This window comes from Juglans microcarpa x Juglans regia, chromosome 1S (genome assembly GCF_004785595.1).
Source record: "Juglans microcarpa x Juglans regia isolate MS1-56 chromosome 1S, Jm3101_v1.0, whole genome shotgun sequence".
NCBI lineage: Eukaryota > Viridiplantae > Streptophyta > Magnoliopsida > Fagales > Juglandaceae > Juglans > Juglans microcarpa x Juglans regia.
The window spans coordinates 9,760,122-9,774,746 of record NC_054595.1 but is presented as its reverse complement, the minus strand read 5'-3'; the positions used below and the strand labels follow the sequence as shown (position 1 = coordinate 9,774,746).

The 14,625-nt window shown below is 34.6% G+C and overlaps 1 long non-coding RNA gene across 2 annotated transcripts; it reads left to right on the top strand.

Moving 5' to 3' along the window:
• The first annotated feature begins 3,877 nt into the window (after positions 1-3,877).
• Positions 3,878-14,525, top strand: LOC121244961. Of its 2 annotated transcripts, XR_005936513.1 has the most exons (5): positions 3,883-3,997; positions 4,114-4,242; positions 4,380-4,520; positions 14,248-14,367; positions 14,446-14,525. It is a non-coding gene; the product is annotated as an uncharacterized LOC121244961 (long non-coding RNA). The 2 variants fall into 2 exon arrangements; XR_005936514.1 differs by lacking the exon at positions 14,446-14,525 and having other exon boundaries at positions 3,878-3,997; positions 14,248-14,372.
• Positions 14,526-14,625: the final 100 nt, after the last annotated feature.

The window sequence follows — 14,625 nt, the reverse complement described above, 5'->3', positions numbered from 1 at the left end:
ATCTCAAGGGTCAAGGTAAGTTGAATAAAAGGCATGCTAGGTGGATGGAATACATTCAGATCTTTCCCTATCTCATCCGTTACAAAGGATGGAATACCTTTGTGGGTTCTTGATCTTTCCCTATGTAATCTCAGTAAACATTTAAAAAGCTTATGTGTTTTCAGTTATTGTTTTGGATACTATAAAACTTAACACGGGCTTTTATCACTTCTATGGAACTGTGCTGCATTTTTCAATGAAATTTATTACTTTGTCTAAAAAATTTGACGCTTTTATTATTTTCTTTCAATATTAGTCAATCGAATTTCTCTCTTTTTAACTCAGTTTACTGAGAAAACATAAATTTTCGTATGAATAGTAATGCTTTAGTCTGATACTAATGGTTTGACACTGAACTGTAAGACTATTCTTTCCCGGCCCGGATTCTTCTGTGCGATGTCCTCTCTCTCTCTGTAACACACCCAAATGGAAATAAGCACACACACAGGGAAAAGAAAACTCACTCTGAGGGGAGCACCTCCAGAAAAGGGGTGAGGAATAGAGAAGGGAAATAAAGAAACTAGGTTTTCATTCAGATTTTGGATACCTGCAACGTAGCTACAGTAACTTAAATACTAGGGTTTTCAATAAAAGGCCTCAGCCTTGATATAGACCCAACTAATGGAAATCGAATAAACTGAATACAAATAAACGGCCCAATTACCTTGAGGTCCAACACATTGCATAAACATAAATAAAACAAAAGGAAATCAAATAACAAAGTTGGCCCAAGTTGGCCCAAGCCCAGCCCATGCCAGTTCACTTAGGAACTCATAAGTCAGAAGCCGAGTACACGGAAGTGAAACACTTCCTCCTTTCCTCAGCAGTTCACCTTCTCGAATGTCATTGCACGTGGGTTAGGGTTTCATCCCTAACCCTTTCCGCCATCTCGTTCCTCCAGCCTCTCTGCTCCACCACCTGTGGGGGCTCCTCTCCAGACTTGTTACACTCTCTCGCTCAAAGTCCAGCTCCAAACCCTCGTTCGACTCCTTAGCTCTCCATCTCTCTCTCTCTCTCTCTCTCTCTCTCTCTCTCTCTCTCTCTCTCTCTCTCTCTCTCTCTCTCTCTCTCTCTCTCTCTCTCTCGCCCAAAGTGTCAAACAGAAACCCTAGCTCTCAATCTCTCTTCTCTTGCCCAAAGTCCAAACTGAAACCCTAGCTCTGTCTCTTCAGTCTCTTGCTCGTAATAAAGGGAAGAAGCCTTCTCTCTTCTCTTCTCTGTCTAACTTCCCTCTCTCTCTCTCTCTCTCTCTCTCTCTCTCTCTATCTCAACTGAGTGCCACAACCACAACCATCGCCGCCGGTGTTGACAGAAGACAGAAGCCTTTTCGCTACTCTCGGTATGTTCCTCTCTCTCTCTCTCTCTCTCTCTCTGTTTTGAGTTTCTAGATCTCTTCTCTTAGGGGGGGTTTCTTTCGTTTCTAGAGTGTGTTGGGGAAATTGAAACCCTAGCCATCGTTGCCGGTGACTAGTAGAGCTGTTGTTTGGCTAGATCTGCTCTTTTCTTTTTCAGTTTTATTTCGTCGCCCATATCTATAACCTGTTATGTTGTGGTAGTGCATGAGTAGTGTTTTGGTTGGCTAGATCTACCAGTTACTCGAAACTCTCTCTCTCTCTCTCTCTATTGAGCTTTTATAACTCATGGATTGTTTGGGACATTGGTGTGTGGTGGTATTTGTTAGATTTTTGTTTAGCTTAGATTCTTTGTTGTTATTATTTTGTTAGTTGTGATTGATGGTGAACAGGGTTTTCTATTTTGATAACTTCGTTGTAAAGAGGAAGACTTGAGGGCACATTTGTTGGCATTTGTTGAGATACTGCAGTTTTTCTTGTGAATGATATGCTAAGAGTTTCTGCAAGTTGACTAGAAAACGGCAAACAAATTCAATTTTTCAAAATGATTGGTTCAATTGTTTCTTAATAGGGTTTCACAATGAAGTTCATAAAAGAAACTGTATAATCAAAATCTGCATTTAGATGGACAAAGCAAATATGTTAGAGTGAGTTGTATCATCAAATTAAAATTTATGGAAATATAGGAGGGGGCTACGTCTCTTTATTACAAGATTGAATATGATTTGGATCTATGACTCTATAATTCTAAATGTAGAAGCTTTTAAAATAGTGTCAGATCTCATGGCCATAATTGAAGAGCAATTGTGGATATTCATAATTAATTGCCTTCTAAATTGGAAAATTAAATAAATATAAGAAGAAAAACTAGAGTCTTGGGAAGTTCTATGTTGAAATAAAGAATAAGTTTTATTATTATATGCATTTGCTTGAATTATTCATTTGTTAGTTGAAGTTTTTATTTTTTAAATACGGTTACATACTTTTATTCATTGAAAACTATTGAGTTCAACTCATATAAAATGTTTGATCTTGCCAAACATTATTGCTGCACCTAATCAATTGTACTTAAACATTATTGCCAAACACTAGCATATGCATTTGCAAGCATACAATGGACTATTTTGGAATCTGATATGCATCTTTTCTATAACTACCCTTTAGCTAGCTAGGGCTGTTTGGGTGCATTTCTTGATATTATTTTGATGTATTGTCATTCATTTCAAGACCATTTTGAGGTGCTGCAATCTTTATACATAAAACCATCAATTTTTATACTCATTTTTATACTCTTTTTTAATATTCTATTTGACCTTTTTGATTTCTTAGCTACAGATATTGACAATGGACTATTATTTAGTGTGAGATTAAATCATTGATAAGAAGACCGTGCTGCTGATTTTGTAACTCATTTCTTGTAATTTTGTATTTGGTAATGTAATTTATAAATACTATTAATGTAATATGTAGTGGATTGCATTATGATGCATGCATAGATGAATATTGGATGTATTTTTTTGTTTCACATGCATTTAGTATTTTTAGAACACAAAAATTATGCATTTCATGAACTTCACTTCTTGGAAAAAAATTTAATAAAATAAAGGCTTTTACTTAAAAAAAAATCCGGGTACAGCCTGGAACCCGGATTTCTGGGTTTCAAAAACCCAGATCCACCCCGGTTTCGAACCTGGTCTGACCTGGACTAACCCGAACCGGGTTCCGGCCCTAGTTTGAAACCCGAGTTCTGGTCTGGGTATACCCAGGTTCCTCGGTCGGAACCCAGATGAACACCTGATATGAACCCGCGGAAATGAAATCCCCTTAAACCCACAATCAATTTGAAAACTCTCCAAGAAAGCTAAATTCAAGTCAATGGATGGAAAACCTAGAACCGATGAGAACTCGTTTTAAGAACCTAGATTATATTAAAATCTAGACCCGTTGAAGAACCCGTTTCAAGAACCTAGATTACAAAGGAGGAACGCCACAAAGGTTGTGATTTACCTTTGATAAGTTCAAGAGTTCAATCAAGAGCAAGAGAAGAAAACTCAACTCACAAATAAAATTCAATATTGTCTCCTTCTTTTAAGCACATCTTGAATGTTGAGCTCTTGCTAGCTTCATCCCAAGTGGATTACACCAATCCGTGCATTGCTTCCTTGATCTTTTTGACCATTGATCTTGTAATTGGCACATCTGGAATTTACAAATGATCTTTAAGAGTAGGCCCAACTTGATTTCCATCAACACCCCTACTGAACTGTATGCTAATTATGTTTTGCTTTGTGGAGTTTGTATGGTTGAAATGCGATCTACCTTTTGTTTTGGTGATGCATTTCATGTATATTTTTTATTTAAAGATTTTGTACATTTTTATTTTGAATGAGATTTTGATGTTCTGGGCTTTTGATGTTATTCAAGGCAAGAGGGAAGCTGTAAATGAGTTGGAGAAGCAACTCAGTGCTAAGAGGCAGAAAAGAGATGAAGCTGTGGAGTAGACTGTTCAAAAGCTGAAGAGTGAAGTGAAGACGCAAAAGAAGAAAAAGAAAGAGGAAACAAGTAGTTCTGATGATTCTTCTTCATCGGACTCTGAAAAAGAAGAGGTTAACTATATAAATATTTGGTTTCACAGTTTTGGGTATTTCTAATTTTTTGCTGAATCAAGGTCCTTCGCTGAATCAATAGAAACTAATTTTCATGTCATCTTTTGTCTCAAAAGCCTGCTCCAAAAAAACTGGTCCTTGCTACATAAAATGGTACTGCTATTGCCCCTGCTAAGAAATGCAAGGAGGCTAGCAGTTCAGATTCTTCGGATTCAGATTCTTCACTTGATTCTGATGATGATAAAGTGAGTACACAAATTACTTCCAAGGGCACCAAATATTTTCACTCATGAATTGCACCTTCTGATCATTGTTGTTGTTTAGAATATGCTCTTAAATATCTGGATGCATATTCCAACAATTTGAATTTTCTCCTTTTTAGGGTCCAAAGGCGAAGGTAACTGCCTTATCAACAAAGTTGCCTGCAGCTGCTGCCAAGAATGGTCCAGTATCTGTTCTGAAGAAGAAAGATGACTCGGGTGATAGTTCAGATTCAGACGAGACAGAGTCAGAAGAGGAAGAGGTATGGGGTAGAAAGTAATATGATTTTACCATTTTGTTATTTGATGTGACAATTTTACTCCTCAAGCAAGACCATTTTTCTTTCTTGTTTTAAAAAAAAAAAAAAAAAAAAATTCTGAATGAATCTTGTGCTTGGAGGTTTTTTGGACGGTAGACCATAATTTTTTCTAAAGCCGTGTAAATTATTTAAAGAATTGAGTTTTGTATTACTGGAATACTGGAAATGTTGAACATATGAGTTATGAAGGAAAAATCTTTTTTGTTGAACAAGGAGCATGGAAGGACGTATATTACCAGTTGGAATAATATAAGATTTTATTGTCTTGATTTAGTTCAACTAGTTCTTAAAGAACTTGAGCTAGAAAACTATTGAGGTAAAAGGCAAGAGAGTGTGAGACTATTATCGAAAAAAAGTCAATTAAGAGTGAAAAATGAATGGAGTGCCATTATTCGAGTGTAAACACGTAAGGGAGTGTGTGAGGTTTTCCACTAATATTTTTTTGTACAGCACTTTACAATGTCTCACCGGAATGGCCAGTGTTTTAAATTTCGTACCGTACCGGCCGGTACGGCCGAAATTTTTCATTTCGGCCGTCCGGCCGGTACAGGTACTATATCTGTTCCGTACCGGCTAAAATACCGGCCATACCGGCCGGTACCGGTCGTACCGGCCAGAATTTCGGCCTGTACTGGCCTATATTTCGGCTGGTACCGGCCGATATTTCGGCCTGTGTTTTTTTTTTTTTTTCGTTTTTTCAAACTACAAGCTTATTTTTTAACCCCCAATTTAGATTAAACTATTTATAATTTTTATATATATGTATTTATATATAATTTATTTATATATAGACTATTATTTTAGAATATAATTTTTATATATATAATTTATTCATATATCGACTATCCCGAAATGTTATCTCGAAACGTTATCCCGAAACGGTACTGGTACCGAAATATCTCGTTCCAGTGCCTTGACCGGTACGGCGTCCGGTACGGTATTCAAAACATTGGGAGTGGCTCTTCACCAAAGGGGATGGTAGATAACTCATCCTTTGTGTTGTAATCCATGCAACAATAGTTTGAGCAGTTGAATGTGGTGCTGGATGAAGTGAGGGATAGGATCGATCATCAAGATGCGGTAACTAGAAATCTACAGGGTAAGAGAGATAGGAGGCGAAGTGAGTCTACTGTTGAAAATGGGTATGAGAAAAAAGAGTATGGTGATTCTCCTGTTGCTAGGCGTGCACTCAATACACAAATTAAGATAGATGATATAGAACAGCAGAGCGAGAACATTTTTCATACTAGATACCACATCAACAATAAGGTATGTAGTATGATCGTTAATCTGAGGAGTTGTATTAATTTGGCTAGCACTACTTTAGTTGAGAAATTGAATTTACCTACCTTGAAACACCCTAGACCATACAAGTTGCAGTGGTTGAGTGATTGTGGGAAGGTTAGGGTAAATAAGCAAGTGTTAATTTCCTTTACAATTGGGGAATACCAAGATGTGGTCATTTGTGATGTAGTGCCTATGCATGCTGGCCATATTTTGTTGGGGAAACCGTGACAGTTTGATAGGAAGGTGATCCATAATGGGTTAAGAAACATGTATAGTTTTGAAAATGATAGAAAAACAATCAAACTTGCTCCTTTAACTCCAACAAGTACATGGGGACCAATTGAAATTGAAAAGTGAGGTTGCTCAAAAAAGAAAGAGTAAAAATGAGAGTGATAAAAAAAGAGAAAGTGAAAAGGAGATTGAGCTAAAAAGCAAGAGTGAGGATGAGATTGAGAAAAAAAGAAATAGTGAGGCCGAAAAGGAGAGAGAGAGAGAGAGAAATGAGAGAGAAAAAAGATAAGGGTGAGGCTGAGATCTCAAGAGAAAGAAAGAATGAGTTGAAAAACAATTGTCAAGTCGAGAGTTCAAAAAAAGAAGAAGGAAAAGAGTCTAATAGAAAAAAGGAGAGTGAAAAGCAAAAAGAGAGTGAAAGGGAAAAAAAGAGTGAAAAAGAAAAAGTGAGTGGAAAGAAAACAGAGAGTGAAGCAAGTGAGAGAAAAATGAGTTTTTATGCTAAGGCGAGTCTTAGTACTAAAGAACTTGACGTATCTTTGTCTAGTATTATTGTCTCTTTGTTGCAGGGATATAAAATCGTGTTTCCCAGTGGTGTGTCTAGTGGATTGCCACCTATTAGGAAGATAGAGCACTACATTGATTTTGTGTCAAATGCGACAATTCCTAGCCGACCTTTCTTTCAAGAACATGAGTGCTTGACACACATGAAGGGACAAGGTAAGTTGCTGACTAAGTGGGAGGATTGTATTGATACTTTTTCTCATGTATTCAAATACACACAAGGTATGAAAAATTTTGTGGTTGATGCTTTAGCAAGAAGGTATGTCATTGTCTTCATTTTAGATGCAAAATTGTTGAGACTTGAGTATGATAAGAAATTGCATGCTAATGATGATGACTTTGCTAGTGAGTATGAGACATGTGAGAAAGCATCGTTTGGTAAGTTCTATAAACTAGATTGGTACTTGTTTAGAGAGAATAAATTTTGTGTGCCTACTAGTTTTATGCGTAAGTTGCTTGTGTGTGATAGACATGGTGGTTTGTTGGTTAACCTTGGTGTAAGGAAGACTTTTGTGTTGTTGCATGAACGTTTTTGGGAGTATCATTTGCCATTCAATGATGTGTTGCATGAACGTTTGTGGAAGTATCATTTGTCATTCATTGATGTTTTTCATGAATGTTTGTGGGAGTATCATTTGACATTCAATGATGTATTGCATGAATGTTTGTGGAAGTATCATTTCTTATTCATTAATGTGTTGCATGAACATTTGTGGGAGTATCATTGGCCATTCAATGATGTATTGCATGAATGTTTGTGGAAGTATCATTTCTTATTCATTGATGTGTTGCATGAACGTTTGTGGGAGTATTATTTGTCATTCATTGAAGTGTTGCATGAACCTTTGTGGGAGTCTTGCTTGCCATTCATTGAGTTTGCATATAATTGGAGTGGTCATTTTGGTATCAAGAAAACTTTAGACATTTTGCATGAATATTTCTTTTGGCCTAAGATGAAGGGAGATGTTAATCATATTTGTGGAAGGTGCATTACATGTAGAAAGGCCAAATCTAAGGTTTTATCATATGGGTTGTATACACCTTCACCTGTTCCTAGTGAGCCATGGGTAGACATATCTATGGACTTTTTTTTGGGGCTACCTAGGACAAAAAGGGGTAGAGATTCTATTATTGGTTGTGGATATATTTAGTAAGATGACACATTTATAGAGTTTGCATTTAGTAAGATGACAAAAAGGGGTAGAGATTCTATTTTATTGGAGTGGTCATTTTATTGGTTGCCATTTATAGAGTTTGCATATAATAAGACCATGCATACTACTACTTCATATTCTCCTTTTGAAAATATTTATAGACTTAATCAATTTACTCCTTCAGATTTAACACTTTTACCTATTGATGACAGGAGTAGTTTGGATGGACTTTTCCAAATTCTTGAATAAATTAATGATAATGCATATCTAATGGATTTTCCAGGTAAGTATCTTGTTTCTGCTATTTTCAATGTTACTAACCATTTTCCCTTTGATCTAAGTGGAGATTCGAGATCGAATCCATTTGAGAAGAGGGGGAATGATGGGAACCAAGGTGGGCCAAGTCTTAAAGATCATTTCCAACTTCCAAATAGGCCAATTACAAGGTCAAGAACCAAGACGATCAAGGAGGCAATGCGAGGATTGATGTAATCCACTTGGGACAAGTTTAGCAAGAGCCCAACATTCAAAATGGGCTTGAAGGATGAAGATCAAGTTTTGATTCATTTGATAAGTTATGGAAGAGGGCAAAGACAAAGACTTAAAGGCTTTGGGCTCTTGAAGGGTTTCAACTTGTTTAATTCATTTAAATGACTTATTCCATTAGTTTACAATTATTGAGTTTAATTATAAGAAGGACTTAAGGGTGGGTCTAATCAATGACTTGTTGGAAAATTTATTATTTTTTCGAACTAGGGTTTTAAGAAGTACTGTAGCGAACTAGGGTTTTAAAAGTACTATAGTCGAGTTACTATAGAACAAAGCCTACTTTTTGTTTTGTTTTGTTTTTTTTTTTTTTTTTTGGCAACCCTAGAACAAAGTAGCCTAAGAGTTAAATTTAAGGATGCAAGAAATTAAAAGATAGAATCAAACCTGATTGGAAACCTTGCTCTGAATACCAATTGATATGAATCCGCTGGAATGAAATCCTTTGAACCCACAATCAATTTGAAAACACCACAAGAAAGCCAAAATCAAGTCAACGGATGGAGAATCTAGACCCGATGAGAACTCGTTTCAAGAACTTACATTATAATAAAATCTAGACCCATTGAAGAACCTGTCTCAACAACTCAGATTACAAAGGAGGAACGCCACAAAGATTGTGATTTACTTTTGATAAGTTCAAAAGTTCAATTAAGAACAAGAGGAGTAAAACTCAACTCACAATGAATAAATTCATCAAATTTCATGAACTTCTTAAAATGAGGCTACAAAGAGTATTTAAACCTAATTAAAACCCAAGCTAAAATAAAGCCCCTTTTACCCAAAATGCCCCTGGATGAACAGTACTGCAGCTACAGTGTCGCGGCTACAGCAAAGCTATAGTAACCTATAGAAACCCTAGTTCAGTGAATTATTAACTTTCCCAGTATGCCCTTGCATAGGCCCCCTTTAAGTCATTTCCATAATAAACTCAATTATTCTAAACTAATAAAATAAGTCATTTAAATGAATTAAACATGTTGAAAGCTTTCAAGTGCCCAAAGTCTTTAAGTTATATTGTTGCCCTCTTCCATAACTTATCAAATGAATTAAAACTGGATCTTCATCCTTCAAGCCCATCTTGAATGTTGGGCTCTTACTAAACTCGTCCCAAGTGGATTGCATCAATACTTGCATTGTCTCCTTGATCTTCTTGGCCCATCTGGAAGTTGCAAGGGATCTTTAAGACTAGACGCATCTTGGTTCCCATCAGAATCACTATAAGTTTATAACTAATACTAATATATAACTATACTAATAATCTAATATTAATACAATTATATAGTCTAATATATTATAATTTATATAGCCATGCTAATAGTCTAATATAGACTATAGTTATAGTTAATATAGTTATACTAAATCGCTAAAAGTTTATAACTAATACTAATATATAGTTTATCACTAATACTAATATATAACTATACTAATAGTCTAATATAGCCTATAGTTATACTTATAATTAATATAAGTTAACTAAATCACTAAAAGTTTATAACTAATACTAATATATTGTTTATCGCTAATACTAATATATAAGTCTATAACTATTTAACTAATACTAATAGTCTAATATAGACTATAGTTATACTTATAATTAATATAGTTATACTAAATCTCTAAAAGTTTATAACTAATACTAATATATAGTTTATCACTAATACTAATATATAACTATACTAATAGTCTAATGTAGCCTATAGTTATACTTATAATTAATATAAGTTAACTAAATCACTAAAAGTTTATAACTAATACTAATATATTGTTTATCGCTAATACTAATATTTAAGTCTATAACTATTTAACTAATACTAATAGTCTAATATAGACTATAGTTATACTTATAATTAATATAGTTATACTAAATCTCTAAAAGTTTATAACTAATACTAATATATAGTTTATCACTAATACTAATATATAACCATACTAATAGTCTAATATTAATACTATTATATAGTCTAATATGTTATATAGCTATAATAATATATAATTCTATAACTATGTAACTAATACTAATAGTTTAATATAGACTATAGATATACTTATACTAATATAGTTATACTAAATATAACTATACTAATAGTCTAATATTAATACTATAATCTATTATATAGTCTAATATATTAGACTCTAATATATTAAATGTATTACAAATATATATATATATATAGTTATAATAAATCAATGGAAAACGGCGCCATTTCTCCTATAACTAAAGTATAAACCCTAAAGTTGGAACTTCTTGAACTCTCTCGGCCTCATTCTATCTCTCTCATCCGCTCACTCTCTCGGGCCCTTGGCTGCGTCTTTGCCTTGCCCCTTCTCACTCTCAAGTCTCTCATCTCTCAACTCTCTCGTCTCTCACTCTTTTGTCCTGCCTCCCTCTTCTCTCAACTCTCTTAGCCTCACTTTGTCTCTCTGTCGAGTCTGTGCAGTGCCTCTCAACGGTAATTTTTTTTTTTTGAAATTACATGCTAGGACTTTTGTGATTGGGCTTTGTGATATTAGGGTTTTTGTGATTGGGTTTCGTGATATTGAGATTTTTGTGATTGGGTTGTGTGATATTACTATATTAGGGTTTTTGAATCAGAAATTTATGATTTTTTGTGACTATTTATTATTGTGTTTGTGATATTAGGGCTTTGTGATTACGTTTGTGAAATTACTTTGAAATTATGATGGATGATATTTGTGATATTAGGGTTTTTTGAATCGGAAATTTACTTTGATTTTGTTTTGTGATTGGGTTTGTGAAATTGCGTTTTGGGATTGGGTTTGTAAAATTACGTTGATAGGGTTTTGTAATTTTTCTACTTGAATTTATCAATTGGGTTGAGGATTTGAATAAACTGTGAAGGCCTTACAAAAATAAATAAAAATACAAATAAGGCTTATATTGTTGCAATGTAGTTAAAACTTAGTGATGGGAACCAAGGTGGGCATACTCTTAAAGATCTTTTACAAGTTCCAGATGGACTAATTACAAAATCAAAGGCCAAGAAAATCAAGGGAGCAATGCACGGATTGGTGGAATCTACTTGGGATGAAGCTAGCAAGAGTCCAACACTTAAGATGGGCTTGAAAGAAGGAGAACCAGCTTTGATCCACTTGATTCAAACTGTGGAAGACATGACTTACAGATAGAGCCGATTGTTATTGGAGGCTTTCAATTTAATTAAATGATTTATTGTATTAGTTTGAAATAAGTGGGCTTGAAGATACTTGGCCCACACGTCTTATTTTAATGAATTAGGGTCTTCGGAAAGGCCTTGTATTTTGGCCAATGGCTTATTTGGAAAGTTACTTTTTAGGAACTAGGGTTTCAAGAGTGTACTGTAGCATTACTGTAGCCGCGCGTACTGTGCGGCGACACTATTCATCTGGGGCATTTTGGGTAAAAGGAGTTTTATTTTGGCTAGAGTTTTAATTAGGTTTAGTTTAAATATTCCTTGTAGCCTCATTTGAAACTTAGACAATATTGAATTTTATTTGTGAGTTGAGTTTTCTCCTCTTGTTCTTGATTGAACTCTTGAACTTATCAAAGGTAAATCACAACCTTTGTGCCGTTCCTTCTTTGTAATCTGGGTTCTTAAGACAGATTCTTCAACGAGTCTAGATTTTAATATAATCTAGGTTCTTGAAACGAGTTCTTATCAGGTCTAGATTCTCCATCTGTTGACTTGATTTTGGCCTTCTTGGAAAGTTTTCAAATTGATTGTGGGTTCAAAAGATTTCATTCCCACGAGTTCATATCACTTAGTGAGTTATTAAATAAAAATAAGGCTCAAGTCAAGTCAATAGCCTGTGATTTCAGTGTAGCAAAGTTTATTTATATTAATTAAAGCAGCTTTTATTGATTTTATTTTTATTACTATAGAATCACATATTTTTATTAATTATAGTAGCTTATATTAGTTTTTAGTGAAGTTGAAGCAGATTTTTTTTAATAAAAGTATAAAACAGAATGTTTTAAAGTTGATTTTTTATAAACAAATTTTTAATGACAAAACGTTAGACTTACATTTTAAAAAAATTAGAAAACCAGAACCGATTGATCCGAATGAACACCCCTACTCAACTGTATGCTAATTATGTTTTGCTTTGTGGAGTTTGTATGGTTGAAATGCGATCTACCTTTTGTTTTGGTGATGCATTTCATGTATATTTTTTATTTAAAGATTTTGTACATTTTTATTTTGAATTAGATTTTGATGTTCTGGGCTTTTGATGTTATTGAAGGCAAGAGGGAAGCTGTAAATGAGTTGGAGAAGCAACTTAGTGCTAAGAGGCAGAAAATAGATGAAGCTATAGAGCATACTATTCAGAAGCTGAAGAGTGAAGTGAAGATGCAAAAGAAGAAAAAGAAAGAGCAAACAAGTAGTTCTGATGATTCTTCTTCATCGGAGACTCTGAAAAAGAAGAGGTTAACTATATAAATATTTAGTTTCGCAGTTTTGGATATTTCTAATTTTTTGCTGAATCAAGGTCCTTCGCTGAATCAGTAGAAACTAATTTTCATGTCATCTTTTGTCTCAGAAGCCTGCTCCAAAAAAACTAGTCGTTGCTGCTAAAAATGGTACTGCTGTTGCCCCTGCTAAGAAATGCAAGGAGACTGGCAATTCGAATGATGATAAAGTGAGTACACGAATTACTTCCAAGGGCTCCGAATATTTTCACTCATGAATTGCACCTTCTGATCATTCTTGTTGTTTAGAATATGCTGTTAAATATCTGGATGCATATTCCAACAATTTGAATTTTTTCCTTTTTAGGGTCCAAAGGCAAAGGTAAGTGCCTTATCAACAAAGTTGCGTACAGCTGCTGCCAAGAATGGTCCAGTATCTGTTCTGAAGAAGAAAGATGACTCGGGTGATAGTTCAGATTCAGACGAGACAGAGTTAGATGAGGAAGAGGTATGGGGTAGAAACTAATATGATTTTACCATTTTGTTCTTTGATGTGACAATATTACTCCTGAAGCAAGACCATTTTTCTTTCTTTCTTTTTTTTTTAAAGAAAAAAAATTCTGAATGAATCTTATGCTTGGAGGTTTTTTGGACGATGGACCATAATTTTTTTTGAAGCCGTGTAAATTATTTAAAGAATTGAGTTTTGTATCACTGGAATACTGGAAAGGTTGAACATATCAGCTATGAAGGAAAAATCTTTCTTGTTGAACAAGGAGCATGGAAGGACGTATCTGAGCGCAATCGACATTGTTAGACCAATGGCTCTTTAGATATTGACTTGTGGTTCATTGTTTTTGTATTAATTTTAGGTCAGTCGGTTGTAATTCTAATGGACTCTTACTGGGTTTTTGGTAGTAAAACGACATGACTGACCATACTTATAGAAGAGAAAATTTCTTAAATATAAAAGATGCTATGAAAAAAAATTAACGGGCTTGTAAATTAATTTTGTATATTTTGGGACATGGATACCTATGATATATATGCTTGGTGTGGATTTGATCAATTTGTGGTCTGTCTTGCTGCCGGAAAGTTGCATAACATATGATAGCCTCAAGGACCAAATTTCCTATTGAGTTGTTCGTCCTTTTCTAAGTTGTTGATTTATTAATCTTGGTTCTTGGTAGAACATTGTAGTTGATTTATCAAAAAAAAAAAAAAAAAAAAATGAAGAAGATTCTAGTTGATTGTTACTTGATTTATGGGAGTAAAACATGACATGACTGACCTTACATGTGGATGCGAAAACATGATAAATATAAGATGCTAACAAGAAAAAAAAGAAGATATTTAACTAGCTTGTAGTGTTTGAGACTTCACGCCTCTATGTGCACAAATGTTATGTATAGGTTTGGTCAATCCTTTCTTCGCTCATGTACTTTTTGTGATTATCACTGTAATTTTTTTGCTCTAGCCCAAGATTCCTTTGGTTGTTGGAAAACCAAGTGCAGAATCCACTAAAGAGGAAAGTGATAGTTCGGAGGAGGATGACAGTGATACTGAAAATGATAGCAAGCCCTTAGAGAAGCAAAAGGTAAAGAGGGTGAGAAGTTACAAGCGTTTGAGGATCCATTTTTGAGATCTAACCCACTTTTGTGCTTTGTGACCATAGGTAAAAAAGGTTCTTGACAAAGATGATAGTGACGATGATAGTTATGAGGAATCTGATAAGGAGCCTCACGAGAAAAAGAAGAAAGTTCGGGTACATATTCTGGTTTGCATAGTTTTGTTTACACGTTCTTCATTGTTTCCCATTGCAGAGCTGTGATAATTTGACCGTATGTATTTTGCT